Source organism: Pan paniscus, chromosome 18 (genome assembly GCF_029289425.2).
Source record: "Pan paniscus chromosome 18, NHGRI_mPanPan1-v2.0_pri, whole genome shotgun sequence".
Classification (NCBI taxonomy): domain Eukaryota; kingdom Metazoa; phylum Chordata; class Mammalia; order Primates; family Hominidae; genus Pan; species Pan paniscus.
In genome coordinates this window covers 45,441,113-45,456,047 of record NC_073267.2, presented here as the reverse complement: position 1 = coordinate 45,456,047, position 14,935 = coordinate 45,441,113, and positions in this window count along the sequence as shown.

The window sequence follows — 14,935 nt, the reverse complement described above, 5'->3', positions numbered from 1 at the left end:
CTTTCCTTTCCATTCCATTCCATTCCATTTGGGTTGATTCCATTCCATTCCATTCCATTCCATTCCGGTTGATTCCATTCCATTCCATTCCATTCCATTCCATTCCATTCAATTCCATTCCATTCCTTTTGATTCCATTCCATTCCATTCCATTCCATACCATTTTATTCCATTCGGATTTCTTCCATTCCATTCCATCCCAATGCATTCTTTTCCATTCCATTTCATTTCATTCGGGTTTATTCCATTCCATTGCATTCCACTCCATTCCATTCCATTCCATTCCATTCAGGTTGATTCCATTCCATTCCATTCCATTCGGATTGATTCCATTCCATTCCATTCTATTCCATTCCATTCCATTCTATTATCATTGATTGCATTCCATCCCATTGCATTCCATTCCATCTCATTCCATTCCATTCCATTCGGGTTGATTCCATTCCATTCCATTCCATTCCATTTGTGTTGATTCCATTCCATTCCATTCCATTCCATTCCATTCCATTCCATTGCATTCGGGTTGATTCCATTCCATTCCATTCCAATCCATTCCATTCCATTCCATTCTGGTAGATTCCATTCCATTCCATTCCATTCCATTTGTTTAGATTCCATTCCATTCCATTCCATTCCATTCCATTACATTATATTACATTACATTCGGTTTGATTCCATTCCATTCAATTCCATTGCATTCCATTCTATTCCATGTCATTCCATTCGGGTTGATTCCATTCAATTCCATTCCATTCCATTCCATTCCATTCCATTCCATTCTGGTTGATTCCTTTCCATTCCATTCCATTCCATTCGGTTCGTGTTGATTCCATTCCATTCCATTCCATTCCATTTTATTCCATTCGGATTGCTTCCATTCCATTCCATTCCAATGCATTCCTTTCCATTCCATTTCATTTCATTCGGGTTGATTCCATTCCACTCCATTCCATTCCATTCCATTCCATTCTGGTTGATTCCATTCCATTCCATTCAATTCGGATTGATTCCATTCCATTCCATTCTATTCCATTCCATTCCATTCTATTCTCGTTGATTGCATTCCATCCCATTGCATTCCATTCCATCTCATTCCATTCCATTCCATTTGTGTTGATTCCATTCCATTCCATTCCATTCCATTTGTGTTGATTCCATTCCATTCCATTCCATTCCATTCCATTCCATTCCATTGCATTCGGGTTGATTCCATTCCATTCCATTCCATTCCATTCCATTCCTTTCCAATCCATGCGTGTTGATTCCATTCCATTCCATTCCATTGCATTCCATTCCATTCCGTTTCATTCCATTCATGTTGATTCCATTCTATTACATTCCATTCCATTCCCTTCCATTCGAGTTGATTCCATTCCATGGCATTCCATTCTATTCCATTCCAATGCCTTCCTTTCAATTCCATTTCATTCCATTCGTGATGATTCCATTCCATTCCATTCCATTCCATTCCATTCCATTCCGTTCCATTCCCTTCGGGTTTATTCCCTTCCATTCCATTCCATTGCATTCCAATCGGGTTGTTTCCATTCCATTTCATTCGATTCCATTCCATTCCATTCCATTCCATTCCATTCCATTCTATTCGCGTTGATTCCATTCCATTCCATTCCATTTAATCCCATTCCATTCCATTCCATTCCATTCGGGTTGATTCGATTCCATTCCATTCCATTCCACTGGATTCCATTTCATGCCATTTGGGTAGATTCCGTTCTATTCCATTGCAATCCATTCCATTCCATTCCGGATGATTCCATTCCATTCCATGCCATTCCATTCCATTACGGTTGATTCGATTCCATTTCATTCCATTCCATTCCTTTCCATTCCATTTCATTCCATTCCATTCCATTCGGTTGCTTCCATTCCATTCCAGAACATTCCTTTCCATTCCATTCTGGTTGATTCCATTGAGTTCCATTCCATTCCATTCCATTATGTTTGATTCCATTGCATTCCATTCCATTCCATTCCATTCCATTCCATTCCATTCCATTCGGTTTCATTCCATTCGATTCCATTCCATTCCATTCCATTCGGGGTGATTCCGTTCCATTCCATTCCATTCCATTTCATTTCATTCCATTCGTGTTGATACCATTCCATTCCACGCCATTCCATTCCATTAGGATTGATGACATCCATTCCATTCCATACCATTCCATTCCGTTGGGGTTGATTCCATTCCATTCCATTCCAATCCATTCCATTCCGTTCCTATTGATTCCATTCCATTCCTTTCCATTCCATTGTGGTTGATTCCATTCCATTCCATTCCATTGCATTCCTTTCCATTCAATTTCATTCCATTCGGGTTGATTCCATTCCATTCCATTCCTTTCCATTCCATTACATTCCATTCGGCTACATTCCATTCCATTCCATTCCATTCCATTCAATTCCATTCCATTCCATTCCCTTCCCTTCGGGTTGAATCCATTCCATTCCATTGCATTTCATTCCATTCTATTCCATTCCATTCCATTCCATTCCATTCGGGTTGATTCCATTCCATTCCATTCCATTCCATTCCATTCCATTCCATTCCATTCCATTCCATTTCATTCCATTCGGGTTCATTCCATTCCATTTCATTCCATTCCATTCCATTCCATTCCATTCCATTCCATTCCATTCCATTCGGGTTGATTCCATTCCATTCCATTCCATTCCATCCTATTCCATTCCACTCCATTCCATTCGTGTTGATTCCATTCCATTCCATTCCATTCCATTCCATTCCATTCCATTCCATTCCATTCGGGTTGATTCGATTCCATTTCATTCCATTCCATTCCATTCCATTCCATTCGTGTTGATTCCATTCCATTCCATTCCATTCGGGTTGATTCCATTCCATTCTATTCTATTCCATACCATTCCATTCCATTCGAGTTCATTCCATTCCATTCCATTTGATTCCATTCCATTCTATTCCATGCCATTCGGGTTGACTCCATTCCATTCCATTTCATTCCATTCTATTCCATTCCGTTGCACTCCATTTCATAGCATTTGGGTAGAATCCTTCCTATTCCATACCAATGCATTCCATTCCATTCTGATTGATTCCATTCCATTCCATTCCATTCCATTCGATTTCATTCCAATCCATTGGGTTTGATTGCATTCCATTCCATTCCATTCCATTCGGTTGCTTCCATTCCTTTCCATAAAATTCCATTCCATTCCATTCCATTCCGGTTGATTCCATTCCATTCCATTCCATTCCATTCAATTCCATTCCATTCCTTTGGATTCCATTCCATTCCATTCCATTTTATTCCATTCGGATTGCTTCCATTACCTTCCATTCCAATGCATTCCTTTCCATTCCATTTCATTTCATTCGGGTTGATTCCATTCCATTCCATTCCACTCCATTCCATACCATTCCATTCCTTTCGGGTTGATTCCATTCCATTCCATTCCATTCCATTGCTTTCCATTCCATTCGGGTTGATTCCATTATATTCCTTTCCATTACATTCCATTACATTCCATTCGGGTAGTTTCCGTTCTATTCCATTCCATTCCATTCCATTCCGTTCGGGTTGATTCCATTCCATTCCATTCCAATCCATTTGATTCCATTCCGATTGATTCCATTCCAATCCATTCCATTCCATTCCGTTCCATTCCAATTGATTCCAATCCAATCCATTCCATTCCATTCCATTCCGTTCCGATTGATTCCATTCCATTCCATTCCATTGTGGTTGATTCCATTCCATTCCATTGCACTGCATTCCTTTCCATTCAATTTCATTCCATTATGGTTGATTCCATTCCTTTCCATTCCATTCCATTCCATTGCATTCGGGTTCATTCCATTCCATTCCATTCCATTCCATTCCATTCCATTCCATTCGGTTTGAATCCATTCCATTCCATTCCATTCCATTCCATTCCATTCCATTCCATTCCATTCGGATTGATTCCATTCCTTTCCATTCCATTGCATTCCATTCCATTCCATTCCATACCCTTCGGGTTGATTCCATTCCTTTCCATTCCATTGCATTCCATTCCATTCCATTCCATTCGGGTTGATTCCATTCCATTCCATTCCATTCCATTCCACACCATTCCATCCTATTCCTTTCCATTTCATTCCATTCGGGTTGATTCCATTCCATTTCATACCATTCCATTCCATTCCATTCCATCCGTGTTGATTCCATTCCATTCCATTCCATCTCATTACATTCCATTGGGGTTGATTCTATTCCATTCCATTCCATTCCATACCATTCCATTCTATTCGAGTTGATTCCATTCCTTTTCATTGCATTCCATTTTATTCCATTCGGATTGATTCCATTCCATTCCATTCCAATTCATTCCTTTCCATTCCACTTCATTCCATTCGGGTTGATTCCATTCCTTTCCATTCCATTGCATTCCATTCCATTCCATTCCATACCCTTCGGGTTGATTCCATTCCATTTCGTTCCATTCCCTTCCATTCCATTCCATTCCATTCGGGTTGATTCCAATCCATTCCATTCCATTCCATTCCACACCATTCCATCCTATTCCATTCGGGTTGATTCCATTCCATTTCATTCCATTCCATTCCATTCGTGTTGATTCCATTCCATTCCATTCCATTCGATCTCATTACATTCCATTCGGGTTGATTCAATTCCATTCCATTCCATTCCATACCACTCCATACCATTCGTGTTGATTCCATTCCATTCCACATGAATTCATTCCATTCGATTCCATTCCATTTGTGTTGATTCCATTTCATTCCATTTCATTACATTCTAATCCATTCCATTGCATTGCGTTTCATTGCATTCAGGTAGATTCCGTTCTATTCCATTCCAATCCATTTAATTCCAATCCGGTTGATTAATTCCATTCCATTCCATTCCATTTCCTTCCAAACCATTGGGTTTGATTCCATTTCATTCCATTCCTTTCCATTCGGTTGCTTCCATTCCATTGCAGAACATTCCATTCCATTCCATTCCATTCCGGTTGATTCCATTCCATTCCATTCCATTCCATTCTATTCCATTCCATTCCTTTTGATTCCATTCCATTCCATACCATTCCATTATATTCCATTCGGATTGATTCCATTCCATTCCATTCCAATGCATTCCTTTCCATTCCATTTCATTCCATTCGTGTTGATTCCATTCCATTCCATTCCATTACATTCCATTCCATTCTCGTTGATTCCATTCCATTCCATTCTATTCTGTTTGATTCCATTCCATACCATTCTATTCCATTCCTTTCCATTCTCTTCTCGTTGATTCCATTCCATCCCATTGCATTACATTCCATCCCATTCCATTCCATTCCATTCGGGTTGATTCCATTCCATTCCATTCCATTCCATTCCATTCCATTTGGGTTGATTCCATTCCATTCCATTCCATTCTATTCCATTCCATTGCATTCGGGTTGATTCCATTGCATTCCATTCCATTCCATTCCATTCCATTGCATTCGTGCTGATTCCATTAAATTCCATTCCATTGCATTCCATTCCATTCCATTCCCTTCCATTCGTGTTGATTCCATTCCATGGCATTCCATTCCATTCCATTCCAATCCATTCCATTCCTTTCGGGTTGATTCCACTCCTTTCCATTCCATTGCATGCCATTCCATTCCATTTCATTCCATTCGGGGTGATTCCATTCCATTCCATTCCATTCCGTTTCGTTCCCTTCGGGTTGATTCCATTCCATTCCATTCCATTCAATTCCATTCCATTCCATTCCATTCCATTCGTGTTGATACGATTCCATTCCATGCCATTCTATTCCATTCCATTCCATTAGGATTGATGACATTCCAATCCTTTCCATACCTTTCCATTCCATTTGGGTTGATTCCATTCCATTCCATTCCATTCCTTTCCATCCGGGTTAATTGCTTCCATTCCAGTCAAGAACATTCCATTACATTACTTTCCATTACATTACATTCGGTTTGATTCCATTCCATTCCATTCCATTCCATTGCATTCCATTCCATGTCATTCCATTCGTGTTGATTCCATTCAATTCCATTCCACTCCATCCCATTCTTGTTGATTCCATTCCATTCCATTCCATTCCATTGCATTCCATTTCATTCCATTCGGGTTCATTCCATTCCATTTCATTCCATTCCATTCCATTCCATTCCATTCCATTCCATTCCATTCGGGTTGATTCCATTCCATTCCATTCCATTCCATTCCATTCCATTCCATCCTATTCCATTCCACTCCATTCCATTCGTGTTGATTCCATTCCATTCCATTCCATTCCATTCCATTCCATTCCATTCCATTCCATTCGGGTTGATTCGATTCCATTTCATTCCATTCCATTCCATTCCATTCCATTCCATTCGTGTTGATTCCATTCCATTCCATTCCATTCCATTCGGGTTGATTCCATTCCATTCTATTCTATTCCATACCATTCCATTCCATTCGAGTTCATTCCATTCCATTCCATTTGATTCCATTCCATTCTATTCCATGCCATTCGATTTCATTCCAATCCATTGGGTTTGATTGCATTCCATTCCATTCCATTCCATTCGGTTGCTTCCATTCCTTTCCATAAAATTCCATTCCATTCCATTCCATTCCGGTTGATTCCATTCCATTCCATTCCATTCCATTCAATTCCATTCCATTCCTTTGGATTCCATTCCATTCCATTCCATTTTATTCCATTCGGATTGCTTCCATTACCTTCCATTCCAATGCATTCCTTTCCATTCCATTTCATTTCATTCGGGTTGATTCCATTCCATTCCATTCCACTCCATTCCATACCATTCCATTCCTTTCGGGTTGATTCCATTCCATTCCATTGCTTTCCATTCCATTCGTGTTGATTCCATTATATTCCATTCCATTACATTCCATTACATTCCTTTCGGGTAGTTTCCGTTCTATTCCATTCCATTCCATTCCATTCCGTTCGGGTTGATTCCATTCCATTCCATTCCAATCCATTTGATTCCATTCCGATTGATTCCATTCCAATCCATTCCATTCCATTCCGTTCCATTCCAATTGATTCCAATCCAATCCATTCCATTCCATTCCATTCCGTTCCGATTGATTCCATTCCATTCCATTGCACTGCATTCCTTTCCATTCAATTTCATTCCATTAGGGTTGATTCCATTCCTTTCCATTCCATTCCATTCCATTGCATTCGGGTTCATTCCATTCCATTCCATTCCATTCCATTCCATTCCATTCGGTTTGAATCCATTCCATTCCATTCCATTCCATTCCATTCCATTCGGATTGATTCCATTCCTTTCCATTCCATTGCATTCCATTGCATTCCATTCCATACCCTTCGGGTTCATTCCATTCCATTTCATTCCATTCCCTTCCATTCCATTCCATTCCATTCGGGTTGATTCCATTCCATTCCATTCCATTCCATTCCACACCATTCCATCCTATTCCTTTCCATTCCATTCCATTCGGGTTGATTCCATTCCATTTCATACCATTCCATTCCATTCCATTCCATTCGTGTTGATTCCATTCCATTCCATTCCATTCCATCTCATTACATTCCATTGTGGTTGATTCTATTCCATTCCATTCCATTCCATACCATTCCATTCTATTCGAGTTGATTCCATTCCTTTCCATTGCATTCCATTTTATTCCATTCGGATTGATTCCATTCCATTCCATTCCAATTCATTCCTTTCCATTCCACTTCATTCCATTCGGGTTGATTCCATTCCTCTCCATTCCATTGCATTCCATTCCATTCCATTCCATACCATTCGGGTTGATTCCATTCCATTTCGTTCCATTCCCTTCCATTCCATTCCATTCCATTCGGGTTGATTCCAATCCATTCCATTCCATTCCATTCCACACCATTCCATCCTATTCCATTCGTGTTGATTCCATTCCATTACATTCCATTCCATTCCATTCCATTCCATTCGTGTTGATTCCATTCCATTCGATTCCATTCGATCTCATTACATTCCATTCGGGTTGATTCAATTCCATTCCATTCCATTCCATACCACTCCATACCATTCGTGTTGATTCCATTCCATTCCACATGAATTCATTCCATTCGATTCCATTCCATTTGGGTTTATTCCATTTCATTCCATTTCATTCCATTCTAATCCATTCCATTGCATTCCGTTTCATTGCATTCAGGTAGATTCCGTTCTATTCCATTCCAATCCATTTAATTCCAATCCGGTTGATTAATTCCATTCCATTCCATTCCATTTCATTCCAAACCATTGGGTTTGATTCCATTTCATTCCATTCCTTTCCATTCGGTTGCTTCCATTCCATTGAAGAACATTCCATTCCATTCCATTCCATTCCGGTTGATTCCATTCCATTCCATTCCATTCCATTCTATTCCATTCCATTCCTTTTGATTCCATTCCATTCCATACCATTCCATTTTATTCCATTCGGATTGATTCCATTCCATTCCATTCCAATGCATTCCTTTCCATTCCATTTCGTTCCATTCGTGTTGATTCCATTCCATTCCATTCCATTACATTCCATTCCATTCTCGTTGATTCCATTCCATTCCATTCTATTCTGTTTGATTCCATTCCATACCATTCTATTCCATTCCTTTCCATTCTCTTCTCGTTGATTCCATTCCATCCCATTGCATTACATTCCATCCCATTCCATTCCATTCCATTCGGGTTGATTCCATTCCATTCCATTCCATTCCATTCCATTTGGGTTGATTCCATTCCATTCCATTCCATTTTATTCCATTCCATTGCATTCGGGTTGATTCCATTCCATTCCATTCCATTCCATTCCATTCCATTGCATTCGTGCTGATTCCATTCAATTCCATTCCATTGCATTCCATTCCATTCCATTCCCTTCCATTCGTGTTGATTCCATTCCATGGCATTCCATTCCATTCCATTCCAATCCATTCCATTCCTTTCGGGTTGATTCCACTCCTTTCCATTCCATTGCATGCCATTCCATTCCATTTCATTCCATTCGGGGTGATTCCATTCCATTCCATTCCATTCCGTTTCGTTCCCTTCGGGTTGATTCCATTCCATTACATTCCATTCAATTCCATTCCATTCCATTCCATTCCATTCCATTCCATTCGTGTTGATACGATTCCATTGCATGCCATTCTATTCCACTCCATTCCATTAGGATTGATGACATTTCAATCCTTTCCATACCTTTCCATTCCATTTGGGTTGATTCCATTCCATTCCATTCCATTCCTTTCCATCCGGGTTAATTGCTTCCATTCCAGTCAAGAACATTCCATTACATTACTTTCCATTACATTACATTCGGTTTGATTCCATTCCATTCCATTCCATTCCATTGCATTCCATTCCATGTCATTCCATTCGTGTTGATTCCATTCAATTCCATTCCACTCCATCCCATTCTGGTTGATTCCATTCCATTCCATTCCATTCCATTCCATTCCATTCCATTTCATTCGGGTTGATTGCATTCCATTCCATTCTATTCTATTCCATTCCACTCTATTCGCGTTGATTCCATTCCATTCCATTCCATTAAATCCCATTCCATTCCATACGGGTTGATTCGATTCAATTCCATTCCGTTCCATTGCATTCCATTTCATTCCATTCAGGTAGATACCGTTCTATTCCATTCCAATCCATTGCATTCGATCCCGGTTGATTGCAATCCATTCCATTCCATTCCATTTGGGTTGATTCCATTCCATTCCATTCCATTCCATTGCATTATATTCCATTTGGGTTGATTCCATTCCGTTCCATTCCATTCCATTCCATTCGGTTGCTTCCATTCCATTCCAGAACATTCCATTCCATTCCATTCTGGTTGATTCCATTGAGTTCCATTCCATTCCATTCCATTATGTTTGATTCCATTGCATTCCATTCCATTCCATTCCATTCCATTCCATTCCATTCCATTCCATTCTATTCCATTCGGTTTCATTCCATTCCATTCCATTCCATTCCATTCGGGATGATTCCATTCCATTCCATTCCATTCCATTTCATTCCATTCGTGTTGATACCATTCCATTCTACGCCATTCCATTCCATTAGGATTGATGACATCCATTCCATTCCATACCATTCCATTCCATTCGGCTTGATTCCATTCCATTCCATTCCAATCCATTCCATTCCGTTCCTATTGATTCCATTCCATTCCATTCCATTCCATTCCATTCCATTCCATTCCGTTCTGATTGATTCCATTCCATTCCTTCCCATTCCATTGTGGTTGATTCCATTCCATTCCATTCCATTGCATTCCTTTCCATTCAATTTCATTCCATTCGTGTTGATTCCATTCCATTCCATTCCTTTCCATTCCTTTCCATTACATTCGGCTACATTCCATTCCATTCCATTCCATTCCATTCCCTTCCCTTCGGGTTGAATCCATTCCATTCCATTGCATTGCATTCCATTCCATTCCATTCCATTCCATTCCATTCGCGTTGATTCCATTCCATTCCATTCCATTCCATTCCATTCCATTCCATTCCATTCCATTTCATTCCAATCGGGTTGATTCCATTCCATTTCATTCCATTCCATTTCATTCCATTTGGGTTGATTCCATTCCATTCCATTCCATTCTATTCCATTCCATTGCATTCGGGTTGATTCCATTCCATTCCATTCCATTCCATTCCATTCCATTCCATTCCATTGCATTCGTGCTGATTCCATTCCATTCCATTCCATTGCATTCCATTCCATTCCATTACCTTCCATTCGTGTTGATTCCATTCCATGGCATTCCATTCCATTCCATTCCAATCCATTCCATTCCATTCGTGTTGATACGATTCCATTCCATGCCATTCTATTCCGTTCCATTCCATTAGGATTGATGACATTCCAATCCTTTCCATACCTTTTCCATTCCATTTGGGTTGATTCCATTCCATTCCATTCCATTCCATTGCTTTCCATTCCATTCGGGTTGATTCCATTATATTCCATTCCATTACATTCCATTACATTCCATTCGGGTAGTTTCCGTTCTATTCCATTCCATTCCATTCCATTCCATTCCACTGCATTCCATTCAGGTTGATTCCATTCCATTCCATTCCATACCATTCCATTCCATTCGGGTTGCTTCCATTCGATTCCATTTGATTCCATTCCATTCGATTCCATTCCATTCGGGTTGACTCCATTCTATTCCGTTCCATTCCATTCTATTCCATTCCATTGCGTTCCATTTCATACCATTCGGGTAGATTCCGTTCTATTCCATTCCAACCCATTCCATTCCATTCCGGTTGATTCCATTCCATTCCATTCCATTCCATTCCATTCCATTCCATTCCATTCCATTCCATTCCATTCCATTGTATTCCAATCCACTCCATTTCATTCCATTCGTGTTGATTCCATTCCATTCCATTCAGGTTGATTCCATTCCATTCCGTTCCATTCCATTCAATTCCATTCCATTGCATTCCATTCTATTACATTTCATTCAATTCGGGTTGATGCCATTCCACTCCATTCCATTCCATTCCCTTTGTGTTGATTCCATTCCATTCCATTGCATTCCATTCCATTCCATTCCATTCTTGTTGATTCCATTCCATTCCATTCCATTCCATTCGGGTTGATTCCATTCCATTCCATTCCATTCCATTGCATTCCATTCCATTCCGTTCCATTCCATTTGGGTTGATTCCATTCCATTCCATTTCATTCCAATCCATTCTGTTAGATTCCATTGCATTCCATTCCATTCCATTCCATTTCATTCCAATCCATTCGATTTGACTCCATTCCTTTATATTCAATTCCATTCGTTTGCTTACTTTCCATTCCAGAACATTCCATTCCATTCCATTCTTTCCGGTTGATTCCATTCCATTCCATTCCACTCCATTCAATTCTATTCCATTCCATTCCCTTTGATTCCATTGCATTCCATTCCATTCCATTTTATTCCATTCTGTATGATTCATTTCCATTCCATTCCAATGCATTCCATTCCATTCCATTTCATTCCATTCGGGTTGATTCCATTCCATTGCATTCCATTCCATTCCATTCTAATCCATTCTGGTTGATTCCATTCCATTCCATTCCATTCCATTCCATTCCATTCCATTCGGGTTGATTCCATTCCATTCCATTCTATTCCATTCCATTCCATTCTATTCCATTCCATTTCATTCTATTCGCGTTGATTCCATTCCATCCCATTCCATTCAGTTCCATCAAATTCCATTCCATTCCATTCGGGTTGATTCCGTTGCATTCCATTCCATTCCATTCCATTAGTGTGGATTCCATTCCAATCCATTCCATTCCTTTCCATTCTATTCCATTCCATTCGTGTTGATTCCATTCCATTCCATTCCATTGCATTCCATTCCATTCTATTCCATTCCATTGCATTCCATTGCATTCCATTCCGTTCCTTTTCATTCCATTCGGGTTGATTCCATTCCATTCCATTCCATTCGATTCCATTCCATTCCATTCCGTTCATGTTGATTCCAATCCATGCCATTCCATTCCATTCCATTCCATTCCGTTCGAGTTGATTCCATTCCATTCCATTCCATTGCATTCCATTCCATTTCATTTCATTCCATTCGGGTTGATTCTATTCCATTCCATTCCATTCCATTCCCTTCGGTTTGATTCCATTCCATTCCATTCCATTCCATTCGGGTTGATTCCATTCGATTCCATTCCATACCATTCCATTCTATTCCATTCCATTCCGTTCATGTTGATACCATTTCATTCCACGCCATTCCATTCCATTGCACTCCATTAGGGTTGATGCCATTCCTTTACATTCCATACCATTCCATTCCATTTGAATTGATTCCATTCCATTCTGGTTAATTCCATTCCATTCCATTCCATTCCATTGCCTTCCATTCCATTCCATTCCGTTCCATTCGGGTTGCTTCTATTCCATTCCAGAACATTCCATTCCTTTACATTTCATTCCATTCCGTTGCATTCCATTCCGGTTGATTCAATTCCATTCCATTCCATTCCATTCGTTTTGATTCAATTTCATTCCATTCCATTCCATTCCATTCAATTCCATTCGGTTTGATTCCATTCCTTTCCTTTCCATTCCATTCCATTCCATTTGGGTTGATTCCATTCCATTCCATTCCATTCCATTCCGGTTGATTCCATTCCATTCCATTCCATTCCATTCCATTCCATTCAATTCCATTCCATTCCTTTTGATTCCATTCCATTCCATTCCATTCCATACCATTTTATTCCATTCGGATTTCTTCCATTCCATTCCATCCCAATGCATTCTTTTCCATTCCATTTCATTTCATTCGGGTTTATTCCATTCCATTGCATTCCACTCCATTCCATTCCATTCCATTCCATTCAGGTTGATTCCATTCCATTCCATTCCATTCGGATTGATTCCATTCCATTCCATTCTATTCCATTCCATTCCATTCTATTATCGTTGATTGCATTCCATCCCATTGCATTCCATTCCATCTCATTCCATTCCATTCCATTCGGGTTGATTCCATTCCATTCCATTCCATTCCATTTGTGTTGATTCCATTCCATTCCATTCCATTCCATTCCATTCCATTCCATTGCATTCGGGTTGATTCCATTCCATTCCATTCCAATCCATTCCATTCCATTCCATTCTGGTAGATTCCATTCCATTCCATTCCATTCCATTTGTTTAGATTCCATTCCATTCCATTCCATTCCATTCCATTACATTATATTACATTACATTCGGTTTGATTCCATTCCATTCAATTCCATTGCATTCCATTCTATTCCATGTCATTCCATTCGGGTTGATTCCATTCAATTCCATTCCATTCCATTCCATTCCATTCCATTCTGGTTGATTCCTTTCCATTCCATTCCATTCCATTCGGTTCGTGTTGATTCCATTCCATTCCATTCCATTCCATTTTATTCCATTCGGATTGCTTCCATTCCATTCCATTCCAATGCATTCCTTTCCATTCCATTTCATTTCATTCGGGTTGATTCCATTCCACTCCATTCCATTCCATTCCATTCCATTCTGGTTGATTCCATTCCATTCCATTCAATTCGGATTGATTCCATTCCATTCCATTCTATTCCATTCCATTCCATTCTATTCTCGTTGATTGCATTCCATCCCATTGCATTCCATTCCATCTCATTCCATTCCATTCCATTTGTGTTGATTCCATTCCATTCCATTCCATTCCATTTGTGTTGATTCCATTCCATTCCATTCCATTCCATTCCATTCCATTCCATTGCATTCGGGTTGATTCCATTCCATTCCATTCCATTCCATTCCATTCCTTTCCAATCCATGCGTGTTGATTCCATTCCATTCCATTCCATTGCATTCCATTCCATTCCGTTTCATTCCATTCATGTTGATTCCATTCTATTACATTCCATTCCATTCCCTTCCATTCGAGTTGATTCCATTCCATGGCATTCCATTCTATTCCATTCCAATGCCTTCCTTTCAATTCCATTTCATTCCATTCGGGATGATTCCATTCCATTCCATTCCATTCCATTCCATTCCATTCCGTTCCATTCCCTTCGGGTTTATTCCCTTCCATTCCATTCCATTGCATTCCAATCGGGTTGTTTCCATTCCATTTCATTCGATTCCATTCCATTCCATTCCATTCCATTCCATTCTATTCGCGTTGATTCCATTCCATTCCATTCCATTTAATCCCATTCCATTCCATTCCATTCCATTCGGGTTGATTCGATTCCATTCCATTCCATTCCACTGGATTCCATTTCATGCCATTTGGGTAGATTCCGTTCTATTCCATTGCAATCCATTCCATTCCATTCCGGATGATTCCATTCCATTCCATGCCATTCCATTCCATTACGG